This window comes from Oncorhynchus masou, chromosome 15 (assembly GCF_036934945.1).
Source record: "Oncorhynchus masou masou isolate Uvic2021 chromosome 15, UVic_Omas_1.1, whole genome shotgun sequence".
Taxonomy (NCBI): domain Eukaryota; kingdom Metazoa; phylum Chordata; class Actinopteri; order Salmoniformes; family Salmonidae; genus Oncorhynchus; species Oncorhynchus masou.
In genome coordinates, this window is record NC_088226.1 from 54,840,568 (window position 1) to 54,856,456 (window position 15,889).

The following is a 15,889-nucleotide window of genomic DNA, read 5'->3' on the forward strand; positions in this document are numbered from 1 at the left end:
CTCACCATATTACTCGCCCCAGCAGAACTGGTTAGGCTGTTTTCAAGTTATCTAGAGCATTGGTGACTGTGTTGCTGGCAACCATTTAATGACGCTTTTTTGCCAACGTCTACTGACACCGGGCCATATTCAACGCATGTTGAGCGTTCGTAAATTTATTCTGCACTCTGGCATGCAGAAACGAGAGCGCTCTGAAGTCAGAGTAGATAGCCACAGAGAGTTTACGAAGGTACCATAGATTGACAAAGGTCTGTTTTCCGGGATCCTTAGGACGTCCCTACAATGAAGATTACGTTTAAAATGGTTATGGTTATATAGGGTTTGAGATTAGGTTTAGGGTATGGACGTCCCAAGGGTTCCTTATTGCACTAACTGATTGACAACCCAACAATACGGACGGGTTGTCACTAGTTACCAATTGAAAACAAAAAAATGAGCTTTTTGGTCTTAATTAAAGTTAAGGGTTAGGCATAAGGTCAGCAGTGTGGTTATGGTTAAAATCAGATTTTAAGAAGATCAATTGTAGAAATAGGCGGGGTTTAGCCATAATTATAACTTCGTGGCTGTGGTAACTAGTGACAACCCTCCGAACGCTTTAAACTGGCCTGAAATGTTCGTTGGGTATGTCACTCAAATTTCTAACCGTCCATCCCAGACAGCAGTATTCTCAAAGGTTCCGTGTTACTCGAAGCGAGAGGGATAATGGGGCCAAAAATCGGTCTTCTCCACCAGGTGGCGTCGTTTATTTATTTTCGCTCACCAAGCGAGGGGTTTTGGAAGGTGGTTTAATGAGTGTCGAATTTGGTCAACAAAAATGTAATTGATTTTTTCCTACGTAAGGTTTATTTGATATAATAAAAATTTCCTAGTGCTTAGATTGTTATGAGTTTACTGTGAAAAAAGGACACTTGACATCCCGGAAACTTTGAGAAAAAAAACTTTCTATCGGAGTTGTCTCGAGATAGCTAAGCATATTCATGACATGATGCTCGCATTTATTTTTATTTTTTTATTAACAACAAATACATGAGGGAACAGAAGTGTATATATAGATGATATACAATGGACAATTGGGCTAGGGGGTACAATATCACATTACACAAGGACCTTAAGGGACATACATCCACTTATAATTCTAATAGCTTTTTTGTTAGTAGAGTATTTAATTGTCTTAAAATACAGTTCAATTTATTTTTGTAGGGTAAGAAAATTAGCTTTTTTGTTTGTAAATTTACATTTGTGAATATGAAATTTGGCCAAAAGAATAATGAAATGAATTACATAAAAATGTTTCAGCTTATTCCTATCCTAGTTAAAGAATCCAAGCAGTACATCTCTCCACAATAGTGTAAGACCTTCATATAAGTGTTCAATTATAAATCTACTGATGTCTTGCCACAGTTTTCTTACATGAATAAAATGCCAAAAAAGATGCAACACTGTTTCTGGGTGGTCATTACAAAAGGAGCAATTTGAGTTCATGCTTTCCTTAAACTTCTTCATATAGTGGTTGGCAGGGTAATATTTATGAATAATTTTAAAGGAAACTTCCTTAATTTTGTTAACAAGTAGGTATGTGTGTGGCAACACACATATTGCAAAACAACATGAAGTTAAGGCCAGCAAAAGTAGAGAAGACATGATGAGGAATAAAATTCCAGATAGAAGTGGGTCTTCTTAGGAACTGTTTTATCCAATTGATCTTAAAATTATTATTTAAGGTAGTAAAGTCCAGAAAATTCAGCTCACCATTTTCATAAGTGTTCATTACAATGTAATGGGTACGGTTTCTCCACAGAAAGTTGAAAAGCATCTGGTCTATCTCCTTGCTTATTTTACTGTCAAGATATAAAGATAGAGGGCCATGTTAGTCTAGAGATACCTTCAGCCTTGGTTATTAGGACTCTTCCTTTTAAAGATAAGTCCCTCTGTAGCCATTGACTTAGCTTCTTCTGGTTTTTTTTAATAAGAGGGTTAAAATTTAGTAGGCCTCTAGACTTCTGATCCTTTGTAATGGTTGTATGTAAATATGTAAATTCTTCTTTTACTGGAATACCATAATATGAAGGTGTCACACAATCTTTGACAGGCATGAGTTCACATTTATTCATGTTAAGATATAGACCGGACGCTTTGGAAAAGGATTGTCTTTCAGAGCAGCGTAGCATCTCTCTTCATTGAATACAGGCGGATGATGTCAACACCCCTCATCGAATATTCAAAAATGTTTAAAATAACGAGATGTAACCACCAATCCAAAGAGTATGGAAGTCAAACGTTCAGGCTGCTGTGCAGACACCATGGAGCCTCTAGTACTCAGCCTTTTTAAACTGTCGAAATGGTTAAATTAATGAGAAATATGTCATTGTTGTAATCGTTTTTGTAGTGGGCAACAAACTATCATGTTAAATTATTATTTACATATTAATTATTTGATATTGCACTAATTTCCCAGTTTGTTACTACTGCCTTGCACAAACTTGCATTTTCACCCCATAACTTTATGGAATTACACATCGTTTTTACCCCAAATTGGTTATGTTAGTATAAACGTTTATAGTCAACACGATGACAATATCAATTGCTTAAAACAGATCAATATCTTTGGTTTTGTACTGTTGATTTTGTCACGCGCTGTGGTTGTGCAGGAACGCCGAGTTAATTTTCGATCTTTCAAATGGCATGGAAAAGTCAGGGCGGTCTCTATTTAAAAGTCACTGGCCACACACCAATTTGACAGTCAAACTATCAATTAAATAGCAGTCAACCGTTGTCACTGTAGAAATCCTTTGTCGCGTCGTGATTAGTTGAAGTCGGCTAACATAAAAAGTGTGGTTTGTACCCTTTTCCTTGATGGCAGCCTCCCGAAATCAACATCCGACATTCCAAAATATAGATATAAGCCTTCTACAAATTCTCATATAACCATATTCCAAGTTTCCGTGTGGTCTTTGAATAGTGATAGTTTAAACACCGCTTCATCCCAAACATTTGCCCCCTTCTATTGATTTCGGTGTAATATTGCTGGATTTAAAAAATAAAAAAAATGTAGCTAGCTGTCTTCTACAAATTGTATGGACGTCCAGAGAGGACATATGAATAAAACAAATATGACCTCGTTATGTCATGATCACCACATAACATTTGTTTTGTCGAGATTATGAGATAATTGTCTCATGATCACAACATAACAGAAGTTGTTTTGTCAAGATGAAGAGATAATCAAAAGTACCACTCATCATCAGTGGTGGAACTAGAGTTTTATACATGGGGTGGCCAAAGCTACTTCAGGGGGTCCATAGACCGTGACAGAAAATGTGTGTGTAACCTTAACCTGGCATCTAAGGAGCATGAATGAATCCTATGATTGCTGATTAGAGGTAGAAGTGATAATTCACTTAACCCGGAGTTCTTTAATGTGGCAGATAGTGTGGTCTAAAAGGGTTACTTCACTAGAATTCTTGAACATACTAGGGAATAGTCATACTATGAATACCTCGGAACTGCAGCTCAATTTCTCACTCACTCACTCACTCACTCACTCACGCACACACACACAGGAGAGACTTGGGTCACTCTATTACCATGAATATATCATCTGGGTCTATGTGTTGAACATCCTAAATATTTTCAGAAAATACATCTCAAGCACCAAGGAGATACGATAGCATGTGTGTTACATGAATTGCATAGTTTATTTACAAAAAAGTAAATGTACAAAAAAAACACACTGCAATTTGACATATCAAGTAGAAATGGACTTTATTTGGTGCCCATCAATATTACAAACTTACAGTATTTATTTTGATTATTTTTTATTTATTTCACCTTTATTTAACCAGGTAGGTTAGTTGAGAACAAGTTCTCATTTGCAACCTGGCCAAGATAAAGCAAAGCAGTTCGAAACATACAACAACACAGAGTTACACATGGAATAAACAAACATACAATCAATAATACAGTAGAAAAATCTATATACACTGAGTGCAAATGAGGTAGGATAAGAGAAGTAAGGTAATAAATAGGCCATGGTGGCGAAGTAATTACAATATAGCAATTAAACACTGGAATGGTAGACGTGCAGAAGATGAATGTGCAAGTAGAGATACTGGGGTGCAAAGGAGCAAGATAAATAAATAAATACAGTATGGGGATGAGGTAGTTGGATGGGCTATTTACAGATGGGCTATGTACAGGTGCAGTGATCTGTGAGCTTCTCTGACAGCTGGTGCTTATAGCTAGCGAGGGTCTCCAGCTTCAGTGATTTTTGCAGTTCATTTCTGTCATTGGCAGCAGTGAACTTGAAGGAAAGGCGGCCAAAGGACAAAATGGCTTTGGGGGAGACCAGTGAGATATATCTGCTGGAGCACGTGCTACGGGTGGGTGCTGCCATGGTGACCAGTGAGCTGAGATAAGGCAGGGCTTTACCTAGCAGAGACTGTTATGAACTTGAGTGAAGACCCAAAAGCGGTTTTAACAGAAAACAGAGTTCTTTAATGAAAATACAGGAATGGCATAAATCCTCTTCCAACGTTGTCAGCGGAACAAAAAGAACGTTAGTATAGTGCAGGATGCTCCTGCCAGGCAGACTCCGACAGGACAGGACAAGGTGGAAGCAAACGAGACGACAGCTTGCTTCTGGCATCAAAAAACACAAACAAGAATCAGACACTGAAAGTAGCAGGAACAGAGAGAGAAATAGAGACCTAATCAGAGGGGGAAGAGAGAATAGGTGGGGAAGAGTGAAAGAGCTAGTTAGGGCAGATGTAGAACAGCTGAGGAATGAGAGACAGAGAAGGTAACCTAAAAAGACCAGCAGAGAGAGAGTGAAGAGAAAGGACAGGAACAGACATAACAAGACATGACAGTACCCCCCCCCCACTCACCGAGCGCCTCCTGGCGCACTCGAGGAGGAAACCTGGCGGCAACGGAGGAAATCATCGATCAGCGAACGGTCCAGCACGTCCCGAGAGGGAACCCAACTCCTCTCCTCAGGACCGTACCCCTCCCAATCCACTAGGTACTGATGACCACGGCCCCGAGGGCGCATGTCCAAAATCTTACGAACCCTGTAGATGGGTGCGCCCTCGACAAGGATGGGGGGAAGGGACGAGCGGGGGCGCGAAGAACGGGCTTAACACAGGAGACATGGAAGACCGGGTGAACGCGACGAAGATAGCGCGGGAGAAGAAGTCGCACTGCGACAGGATTAATGACCTGGGAAATACGGAACGGACCAATGAACCGCGGGGCCAACTTGCGAGAAGCTGTCTTAAGGGGAAGGTTCTGAGTGGAGAGCCATACTCTCTGACCGCAACAATATCTAGGACTCTTGGTCCTACGCTTATTAGCGGCCCTCACAGTCTGCGCCCTATTACGGCAAAGTGCCGACCTGACCCCCTTCCAGGTGCGCTCGCAACGCTGGACAAAAGCCTGAGCGGAGGGGACGCAGGACTCGGCGAGCTGAGATGAGAACAGCGGAGGCTGGTACCCGAGGCTACACTGAAAAGGGGATAGACCGGTAGCAGACGAGGGAAGCGAGTTGTGGGCGTACTCTGCCCAGGGGAGCTGTTCTGACCAAGACGCAGGGTTACGAAAAGAAAGACTGCGTAAAATGCGACCAACAGTCTGATTGGCCCGTTCGGCTTGACCGTTAGACTGGGGATGAAAGCCGGACGAGAGACTGACGGAAGCCCCAATCAAACGGCAAAACTCCCTCCAAAATTGAGACGTGAACTGCGGGCCTCTGTCGGAAACGACGTCAGACGGAAGGCCATGAATTCGGAAAACATTCTCGATAATGATCTGAGCCGTCTCCTTAGCAGAAGGGAGCTTATCGAGAGGAATGAAATGAGCCGCCTTAGAGAATCTATCGACAACCGTAAGAATAACTGTCTTCCCCGCTGATGAAGGCAGTCCGGTGATAAAATCTAAAGCGATGTGAGACCACGGTCGAGAGGGAATGGGAAGCGGTCTGAGACGGCCGGCAGGAGGAGAGTTCCCAGATTTAGTCTGCGCGCAGACCGAACAAGCGGCGACAAATCGACGCGCGTCACGTTCCCGAGTGGGCCACCAGAAACGCTGGCGAATGGAAGCGAGCGTACCCGAACGCCGGGGTGGCCGGCTAACTTGGCAGAGTGGGCCCACTGAAGAACGGCCGGACGAGTAGGAACGGGAACGAACAGAAGGTTCCTAGGACAAGCTCGCGGCGACGGAGTGTGAGCGAGTGCTTGCTTTACCTGCCTCTCAATTCCCCAGACAGTCAACCCGACAACACGCCCCTCAGGGAGAATCCCATCGGGGTCGGTGGAGACCTCAGAAGAACTGAAGAGACGAGATAAAGCATCAGGTTTGGTGTTTTTTGAGCCCGGACGATAAGAAATAACAAACTCGAAACGAGCGAAAAACAGAGCCCAACGAGCCTGACGCGCATTAAGTCGTTTGGCTGAACGGATGTACTCAAGGTTCCTATGGTCAGTCCAAACGACAAAAGGAACGGTCGCCCCCTCCAACCACTGTCGCCATTCGCCTAGGGTTAAGCGGATGGCGAGCAGTTCGCGATTACCAACATCATAGTTACGTTCTGACGGCGATAAGCGATGAGAGAAAAACGCGCAAGGATGGACCTTGCCGTCAGAGAGAGAGCGCTGAGAAAGAATGGCTCCCACGCCCACCTCTGACGCGTCAACCTCAACAACAAACTGTCTAGAGATGTCAGGTGTAACAAGAATAGGTGCGGATGTAAAACGATTCTTAAGAAGATCAAAAGCTCCCTGGGCGGAAACGGACCACTTAAAGCACGTCTTAACAGAAGTAAGGGCTGTGAGAGGAGCTGCCACCTGACCGAAATTACGGATGAAACGACGGTAGAAATTAGCGAAGCCCAGAAAGCGCTGCAGCTCGACGCGTGACTTAGGAACGGGCCAATCAATGACAGCCTGGACCTTAGCGGGATCCATCTTAATGCCCTCAGCGGAAATAACGGAACCGAGAAAAGGGACAGAGGCGGCATGAAAAGTGCACTTCTCAGCCTTCACATAAAGACAGTTCTCCAAAAGGCGCTGAAGGACGCGTCGCAGGTGCTGAACATGAATCGAGAGAGACGGTGAAAAAAATCAGGATATCGTCCATGTAAACGAAAACAAAAATGTTCAGCATGTCTCTCAGGACGTCGTTAACTAGTGCCTGAAAGACAGCTGGAGCGTTAACGAGGCCGAAAGGAAGAACCCGGTATTCAAAGTGCCCTAACGGAGTGTTAAACGCCGTCTTCCACTCGTCCCCCTCCCTGATGCGCACGAGATGGTAGGCGATGCGGGCTGCGCTCCTGGAGTAAGTGTTGGGCTGGAGAGAGAACACCACATCACACTGAGTGAGGAATGAGCGGCACTCAGTGGGCTCCCCAGAGTAACACGGCGGGTTGTTGATCCTGGGCTCCGGAGACTCGGAAACCCTGGAAGTGGGCGGTGGATCGAGGTGGAGTTGGTGAACCTGTCTTGTGAGGTCGGAGACTTGGACGGCCAGGGTCTCAACGGCATGTCGAGCAGCAGACAATTCCTCCTCGTGTCTGCCTAGCATCGCTCCCTGGATCTCGACGGCGGAGTGAAAAGGGTCCGGAGCCGCTGGGTCCATTCTTGTTCTGATTCTTCTGTTATGAACTTGAGTGAAGACCCAAAAGCGGTTTTAACAGAAAACAGAGTTCTTTAATGAAAATACAGGAATGGCATAAATCCTCTTCCAACGTTGTCAGCGGAACAAAAAGAACGTTAGTATAGTGCAGGATGCTCCTGCCAGGCAGACTCCGACAGGACAGGACAAGGTGGAAGCAAACGAGACGACAGCTTGCTTCTGGCATCAAAAAACACAAACAAGAATCAGACACTGAAAGTAGCAGGAACAGAGAGAGAAATAGAGACCTAATCAGAGGGGGAAGAGAGAACAGGTGGGGAAGAGTGAAAGAGCTAGTTAGGGCAGATGTAGAACAGCTGAGGAATGAGAGACAGAGAAGGTAACCTAAAAAGACCAGCAGAGAGAGAGAGTGAAGAGAAAGGACAGGAACAGACATAACAAGACATGACAGAGACTTGAAGATGACCTGGAACCAGTGGGTTTGGCGACGAGTATGAAGTGAGGGCCAGCTAATGAGAGCGTACATGTCACACTGGTGGGTAGTTTATGGGGCTTTGGTGACAAAACGGCACAAAATGGCACTGTGATAGACTGCATCCAATTTGTTGAGTAGAATGTTGGAGGCTATTATGTAAATTATATCGCCGAAGTCGAGGATTGTCAGTTTTACGAGGGTATGTTTGACAGCATGAGTGAGGATGCTTTGTTGTGAAATAGGAAGCTGATTCTAGATTTAATTTTGAATTGGACATGCTTAATGTGAGTCTGGAAGAAGAGTTTACTGTCTAACCAGACACCTAGGTATTTGTAGTTGTCCACATATTCAAAGTCAGAACCGTCCCGAGTAGTGATGCTGGACGGGCGGGCAGGTGCGGGCAGCGATCGGTTGAAGAGAATGCATTTAGTTTTACTTGCATTTAAGAGCAGTTGGAGGCCACAGAAGGAGAGTTGGATGGCATTGAAGCTCGTCTGGCAGTTAGTTAACACAGTGTCCAACGAAGGGCCAGAGGCTTCCAGAATGGTGTCGTCTGCGTAGAGGTGGATCAGAGAATCACCAGCAGAAACAGTGACATCATTGATGTATACAGAGAAGAAAGTCGGCCCGAGGATTGAACCCTGTGACACCCCCATAGAGACTGCCAGAGGTCCAGACAACAGGCCCTCCGATTTGACACACTGAACTCTATCAGAGAAGTAGTTGGTGAACCAGGCGAGGCAATCACTTGAGAAACCAAGGCTGCTGAGTCTGCCAATAAGAATGTGGTGATTGACAGAGTCGAAAGTCTTGGCCAGGTCTATGAATGCTGTAATGTCACAGTAATGTCCCTTATCGATGGCGGTTATGATATCGTTTAGGACTTTGAGCGTGGCTGAGGTGCACCCATGACCAGCTCTGAAACCAGATTGCATAGCGGAGAAGGTACGGTGGGATTCAAAATGGTCAGTAATCTATTTGTTAACTTGGCTTTCGAAGACCTTAGAAAGGCAGGGTAGGATAGATATAGGTCTGTAGCAGTTTGGGTCTAGAGTGGCAGTTTTCCAATCTATGGGAATCTCAGACGCTACAAAAGAGCGGTTGAACAGGCTAGTAATAGGGGTTGCAACAATTTCGGCAGATAATTTTAGAAAGAGAGGGTCCAAATTGTCTGGCCCAGCTGATTTGTAGGGGTCCAGATTTTGTAGCTCTTTCAGAACATCAGCTATCTGGATTTGGGTGAAGGAGAAATGGGGAGGCTTGGGCATGTTGCTGTGAGGGGTGCAGGGGTGTTGACCAGGGTAGGGGTGGCCAGGTGGAAAGCATGGCCAGCTGTAGAAAAATTGAAATTCTCAATTATTGTGGATTTATCGGTGGTGACAGTGTTTCCTAGCCTCAGTGTAGTGGGCAGCTGGGAGGAGGTGCTCTTATTCTCCATGGACTTTACAGTGTCCCAGAACTTTTTGGAGTGTGTGCTACAGGATGCTAATTTCTGCTTGAAAAGCTAGCCTTAGCTTTCCTAACTCCCTGTGTATATTTGTTCCTAACTTCCCTGAAAAGTTGTATATCACGGGGGCTATTCGATGCTAATGCAGAATGCCACAGGATGTTTTTGTGCTGGTCAAGGGTAGTCAGGTCTGGGGAGAACCAAGGGCTATATCTGTTCCTGGTTCTACATTCTATGAATGGGGCATGCTTATTTAAGATAGTGAATAAGGCACTTTTAACCAGACATCTTCTACTGACGGGATGAGGTCAATATCCTTCCAGGATACATGGGCCAGGTTGATTAGAAAGGCCTGCTCACTGAACTGTTTTAGGGAGCGTTTGACAGTGATGAGGGGTGGTCGTTTGACCGCAGACCCATTACGGATGCAGGCAATGGGGCAGTGATTGCTGAGATCTTGGTTGAAACCAACAGAGGTGTATTTGGAGGGCAAGTTGGTTAGGAGGATATCTATGAGGGTGCCCGTGTTTACGGATTTGGGAAGGTACCTGGTGGGTTCATTGATAATTTTTTTGAGATTGATGGCATCAAGCTTAGATTGTAGGATGGCCGGGGTGTTAAGCATGTCACAGTTTAGGTCACCTAGCAGCACAAGCTCTGAAGATAGATGGGGGCAATCAATTCACATATGGTGTCCAGGGCACAGCTGGGGAAAGAGGGTGGTCTATAGCAAGCGGCAACAGTGAGAGACTTGTTTCTGGAAAGGTGGATTTTTAAAAGTAGAAGCTCAAATTGTTTGGATACAGACCTGGATAGTAAGACAGAACTCTGAAGGCTATCTCTGTAGATTGCAACACCACCCCTTTTGGCAGTTCTATCTTGTATGAAAATGTTATAGTTAGGGATGGAAATTTCAGGGTTTTTGGTGGTCTTCCAAAGCCAGGATTCAGACACGGCTTGGACATCCGGGTTGGCAGAGTGTGCGAGAGCAGTGAATAAAACAAACTTAGAGAGGAGGCTTCTAATGTTGACATGCATGAAACCAAGGCTTTTACGTTTACAGACGTCAACAAATAAGAGCACCTGAGGAATAGAAGTGGAGCTAGGCACTGCAGGGCCTGGATTAACCTCTACATTAACAGAGGAACAGAGGAGGAGTAGGATAAGGGTACGGCTAAAGACTTTCAGAACTTGTCGCCTAGTGCGTTCGGAACAAAGAGTAAAAGGAGCAGGTTTCTGGGCACGATAGAATAGATTCTAGGCATAATGTACAGACAGGGGTATGGTAGGATGTGAGTACATTGGAGGTAACCTAGGCATTGAGTAATGATGAGAGAGATATTGTCTCTAGAGACGTTTAAACCAGATATATGCATATGTGGAGATTTACATTTACATTTAAGATGGAACTAAATAATTGGTTAAGGCATATTGAGCAGGGCTAGAGGATCTATAGTGAAGTAAGACAATAATCACTAACCAGGACAGTAATGGACAAGGCATATTGATATTCGGGAGAGGCATGCGTAGCCGGGTGATCATAGGGGTCCAGTGAGTGGTTGGGCTGGCTGGAGACACGGCGATTCAGACAGCTAGTAGGCCGGGGCTAGCAAGCTAGCAGAAGTGCCTTAGAGGGACGTCTCGACAGAGGAAAGTCTGTTTTAGCCTCTGTGTGGTACTAGATCTGCTTTGACACTTTTGGGAAAGGGCTCGTGAAGAAAAATCTTATTGCAAGAACTGGGAGCTCTTTAAATTTGAGGTGTCCAAATACCTTAGAAAATGTGGTAGTAATCTTGCTAAGACCAGAAGAGCTGAGGAGGAAAAGGTGATCATTAAGATAACTTCCCTTTCTCAGAGGTCCACAGCCGGCCTCTAGGGGGACGAGAAGATGGAACTGATTGAGTTACAAAATAACCTGGATAATATACACTGCTCAGAAAAAATAAAGGGAACAATAAAATATCAAATCCTAGATCTGAATGAATGAAATATTATTACTAAATACTTTTTTATTTACATAGTTGAATGTGCTGACAACAAAATCACACAAAAATTATCAAAGGAAATCAAATTTATCAACCCATGGAGGTCTGGATTTGGAGTCACACTCAAAGTTAAAGTGCAAAACCACACGACAGGCTGATCCAACTTTGATGTGATGTCCTTAAAACAAGTCAAAATGAGGCTCAGTAGTGTGTGTGGCCTCCACGTGCCTGTATGACCTCCCTACAACGCTTGGGCATGCTCCTGATGAGGTGGCGGATGGTCTCCTGAGGGATCTCCTCCCAGACCTGGACTAAAGCATCCACCAACTCCTGGACAGTCTGTGGTGCAACGTGGCGTTGGTTGATGGAGCGAGACATGATGTCCCAGATGTGCTCAATTAAGATTCAGGTCTGGGAGGAGGGAGGGGAGCAGTCCGTAGCATCAATGCCTTCCTCTTGCAAGAACTGCTGACACACTCCAGCCACATGAGGTCTAGCATTGTCTTGCATTAGGAGGAACCCAGGGCCAACCGCACCAGCATATAGTCTCACAAGGGGTCTGAGGATCTCATCTGGGTACCTAATGGCAGTCAGGCTACCTCTGGCGAGCACATGGAGGGCTGTGCGGCCCCCCAAAGAAATGCCACCCGACACCATGACTGACCCACCGCCAAACCGGTCATGCTGGAGGATGTTGCAGGCAGCAGAACGTTCTCCACGGCGTCTCCAGACTCTGTCACGTCTGTCACGTCTGTGAACCTGCTTTCATCTGTGAAGGCGAATTTGCCAATCTTGGTGTTCTCTGGCAAATGCCAAACGTCCTGCACGGTGTTGGGCTGTAAGCACAACCCCCACCTGTGGACGTCGGGCAGTCATACCACCCTCATGGAGTCTGTTTCTGACCGTTTGAGCAGACACATGCACATTTGTGGCCTGCTGGAGGTCATTTTGCAGGGCTCTGGCAGTTCTCCTCCTGCTCCTCCTTGCACAAAGGCGGAGGTAGCGGTCCTGCTGCTGGGTTGTTGCCCTCCTACGGCCTCCTCCACGTCTCCTGATGTACTGACCTGTCTCCTGGTAGCACCTCCATGCTCTGGACACTACGCTGACAGACACAGCAAACCTTCTTGCCCCAGCTCGCATCGATGTGCCATCCCGGATGAGCTGCACTACCTGAGCCACTTGTGTGGGTTGTAGACTCCGTCTCATGCTACCACTAGAGTGAAAGCACCGCCAGCATTCAAAAGTGACCAAAACATCAGCCAGGAAGCATAGGAACTGAGAAGTGGTCTGTGGTCACCACCTGCAGAACCACTCCTTTCTTGGGGATGTCTTGCTAATTGCCTATAATTTCCACCTGTTGTCTATTCCATTTGCACAACAGCATGTGAAATTTATTGTCAATCAGTGTTGCTTCCTAAGTGGACAGTTTGATTTCACAGAAGTGTGATTGACTTGGAGCTACATTGTGTTGTTTAAGTGTTCCCTTTATTTTTTTGAGCAGTGTATATAGATTAAAAGAAGACAGAGCCTTTATTAGATCTAGGAAAAAATGGATTGAGGAGGGAGAACAGAATTCATCCTATTTCTTTAGACTTGAGAAATTTCACTCTACAAATAACACTATCCATAAGTTAAACAATGATGGTGTTATTACAGGTGAATTTTACTAATTATTTTCTGAACAAGTAGCATTTCCTATTTGAAGTATTTTATTATTAAAAACAATGTTCTCCCTCCTACAATGAGTCAGGGGTTAATAACACTGATACCTAAATCTAAAAAAAGAAGTACTGCTCATCGATAACTGGCATCCAATTTGTCTTCTTAATAATGACTATAAGATATTAGCCTTACTACTTGCAAAAAGAATTAAAGAAGTCCTGGATGCAATCATTGATGAAACACAGTCTGGCTTCATGAGGAACAGACATATTTCTAACAATGTCAGAATAGTATTAGACATACTTGACTACTCAGACCTAATAACTGAGGATAGCTTCATATTATTTGTAGATTTTTATAAAGCATTTGACACAGTAGAGCATCAGTTTCTCTTCCACTCCCTTGAGAGACTTGGCTTTGGGGATTTTGTCTGTAAGGCTATTAAGACTCTCTATGCAAATGGTCACAGCTCTATCAAATTGAAATATGGCACCTCACCTAGATTTGAGTTAAAGAGAGGAATTAGGCAAGATTGTTCTATCTCTTCATACCTGTTTTTATTAATCACCCAACTTCTTGCAAATTCTTTAAATAATAGTCCTGTACAAGGTATTTCCATAGCTGGTAAAGAAATTATTATAAGCCAGCTGGCTGACGATACTACACTTTTTCTGAAAGATGCTAACCAAATTCCCATATCGATCAATGTGATACAATCCTACAAGCGTCTGGTCTATATCTTAACATGAATAAATGTGAACTCATGCCTATCAAAGATTGTGTGACACCTTCATATTATGGTATTCTAGTAAAAGAAGAACTTACATATTTAGGCATAACCATTACAAAGGATTAGAAGTCGAGAGGCTTACTAAATTTTAACCCTCTTATTAAAAAAACCCAGAAGAAGCTAAGTCAATGGCTACAGAGGGACTTATCTTTAAAAGGAAGAGTCCTAATAACCAAGGCTGAAGGTATCTCTAGACTAACATATGGCCCTCTATCTTTATATCTTGACAGTAAAATAAGCAAGGAGATAGACCAGATACTTTTCAACTTTCTGTGGAGAAACCGTACCCATTACATTAGGAAAACTGTTGTAATGAACACTTATGAGAATGGTGAGCTGAATTTTCTGGACTTTACTACCTTAAATAATACTTTTAAGATCAATTGGATAAAACAGTTCCTAAGAAGACCCACTTCTATCTGGAATTGTATTCCTCATCATGTCTTCTCTACTTTTGGTGGCCTTAACTTCATGTTGGTTTGCAAATATAATATTGACAAAGTTCCAGTGAAACTTTCTGCTTTTCATCGGCAGGTTTTCTTGTCATGGTCCTTAATTTATAAGCACAACTTTTCTCCACACAGATATTATATATGGAATAATCGGGTTATATTGTATAAAAATACTACTTTGTTTTTAGAATATTGGTTTCCCGAAATCATATCCTATTGGTGAGCCAACTGGTAAATGCAGAGGGTCTTTTACTCAGTTATAAGGTTCCTTTAACACCTAAAGATTTTGCAGTTGTCTTAGATGCCATTCCCTCGGGTGTTTCTTTATTATTCAGGAATGTGTCAAGACCTGACCCTCCGAGCCTACCTTCTATTGACCCTGTTGACTCATCAGTAGGAAAGGTTTGTTTCTCTTTTGGTCCATGCAACAACAGAGCGATACGAACCTTGTTTCAGCAGGATGTTGTATCTATACCTTATGTCATGCCTTATTGGAATGGATTTATTGATAATATCTGTTGGAAAAAGTTTGGATGTAACCTACTTGTAAACAAAATTAAGAAAGTTTAAAATTATTCATAAATATTATCCTGCCAACCACTATATGAAGAAGTTTAAGGAAAGCATCAACTCAAATCGCTCATTTTGTCACGCCCTGGCCATAGAGAGGCTTTTATCCTCTATTTTGGTTAGGCAAGGGTGTGACTTGTGTGGGCATTCTATGTTCATTTTCTATGTTTTGGATTTCTGTGTTTGGCCGGGTGTGGTTCTCAATCAGAGGCAGCTGTCTATCGTTGTCTCTGATTGAGAACCATACTTAGGTAGCCTTTTCCCACCTGTGTTGTGTGGGTAGTTGTATTCTGTTTAGTGTATGTCACCTTAAGGAACTGGTTCGTGTCGTCTATTTCACTTTGTTTTGTGTGTGTTCAGTCAATAAATTATGACGAACACTTACCACGCTGCATATTGGTCTGATTTTTCTTACTCTTCCTCAGACAAAGAAGAGATTCGTTACACCTTTTTTAATGACCCCCTAGAAACAGTGTTGCATCTTTTTTTGCATTGTATTCATGTAAGAAAACTGTGGCAAGACATCAGTAGATTTATAATTGAACACTTATATGAAGGTCTTCCACTAGTGTGCAGAGATATACTGCGTGGATTCTTTACCCACGATAGAAATAAGCTGAAACATTTTTATGCAATTAATTTCCTTATTCTTTTGGCCAAATTTCATATTCATAAATGTACATAAATGTTGCTCCCAAGTGGAGCAGTGGTCTAAGGCACTGCATCTCAGTGCTTGTGGTGTCACTACAGACACCCTGGTTCGAATCCAGCCTGTATCACAACTGGCTGTGATTGGGAGTCTGATAGGGCAGCAGCATCATCTGGGTTTGGCTTGTGTTATTTACAATAAATTCTTATTGTAAATAAGAATTTGTTCTTCTA